Genomic DNA, 1,899 nt, shown 5'->3' on the forward strand with positions numbered 1-1,899 from the left:
GAAAGTTACCCAAAATGACAACATGGAAGAATTCTCCTCAAAAGAAAATTTGGGAAGAAATGACAGCCAGAAAATCGCTCAAAACAGATATAAGCAATATATAGGAACAAGAATTTAGAATAACAGTCATAAGACTAATAGCTGGGCTTGAAAACAACATAGAAGATAGCAGAGAAGCTCTTGCTGCAGAGATCAAAGATCTAAGAACTAGTTGTGATGAATTAAGAATGTACAAATGAGATGCAAAATAAACTACATACAGTGACAGCAAGGATGGAAGAAGCAGAGGAGGGAATAGGTGAAATAGAAGATAAAATAGGTGGTAAATGATGAATCTGACAAAAAAGAGGGAAAGGAAATTACTAGATCACAAGGGGGAGAATTAAGAGAGCTGAGTGATTCCATGAAACGTAACAATATCCGTATTAGAGGAGTTCCAGAAGGAGAAGAGTGAGAGAAAGGGACAGAAGGTTTATTTGAACAAATTATAGCTGAGAACTTCCCTAATCTGGGGAAGGAAGCAGACATCCAAGTCCAGAAGGCACAGAGAACTCCCTTCAAAATCAACAAAAACAGGTTAACACCATGACATATCAGTGAAACTGGCAAAATACAAAGATAAAGAGAATTCTGAAAGCAGCTAGGGACAAATGGCCCTTAACCTATAAGGGTAGACACATAAGGGTAGTAACAGATCTGCCCACTGAAACTAGGCAGGCCAGAAGGGAGTGGCAGGAAATGTTCAATGTGCTGAATAGAAAAAATATGCAGCCAAGAATCCTTTATCCAGCAAGGCTGTCATTCAGAATAGAAGGAGAGATAAAGGCTTTCCTAGACAAACAAAAACTAAAGTTCATGATCACTAAACCAGCCCTGCATGACTACAAAGCAAAGACTACAAAGGACCAGAGACATGGCCACAAACATGGAAATCTACAGATAACACAATGGCACTAAATCCATATCTTTCAACAATCATTCTGAATGTAAATGGATTAAATTCCTCAATCAAGACATAGGGTATCAGAATGGATAAAAAAAAAAAAACCCCATGATCCATCTATGTGCTGCCTACAAGAGACTCATTTTAGACCTGAGGACAACGTGCAGATTGAAAATGAGTAGATGGAGAACCATCTATCATGCTAACGGATGTCAAAAGAAAGCTGGAGTAGCCATACTTATGTGAGACAAACTAGATTTTATTTTATTTTGTTTTAAATGTTTATTTATTTCTGAAGGAGACAGAGAAAGAGAGCATGAGCAGGGCAGGAGCAGAGAGACAGGGAAACACAGAATCCGAAGCAGGCTTCAGGCTCTGAGCAGTCAGCATAGAGCCTGATGCAGGGCTCGAACCCACGAACCGTGAGATCATGACCGGTGCAGAAGTCTGCTACTTAACCAACTGAGCCAGCCACCCAGGCACCCCAGACAAACTAGATTTTAAAATAAAGACTGTAACAAGAGATGAAGAAGGGCATTATATCATAATTAAGGGGTCTATCCATCAAGAAGAGCTAACAATTGTAAATGTTTATGCCCCAATGTGGGAGTATCCAACATATAAATAGTCACAAACATAAACAAACTTATTGATAATACCATAATTGTAGTGACTTTAATACTCCACTTAACAACAATGGACAGATCATCTAGGCAGAAAAATCAGTAAGGAAACAACGGCTCTAAATGACACTGATATTGGACCACATGGACTTAACAGATATAGTCAGAACTTTTCATCCTAAAGCAGAATATACATTCTTCTTGAATGCACATGGAACAGTCTCCAAAATAGATCACATACTAGGTCACAAAACAGCCCTCAACAAATAGAGAAAGATTGAGATCATACCATGCATATTTTCAGATCACACAACCGTGTACTGGTTACCCATC

This window comes from Prionailurus bengalensis, chromosome C1 (genome assembly GCF_016509475.1).
Source record: "Prionailurus bengalensis isolate Pbe53 chromosome C1, Fcat_Pben_1.1_paternal_pri, whole genome shotgun sequence".
NCBI lineage: Eukaryota > Metazoa > Chordata > Mammalia > Carnivora > Felidae > Prionailurus > Prionailurus bengalensis.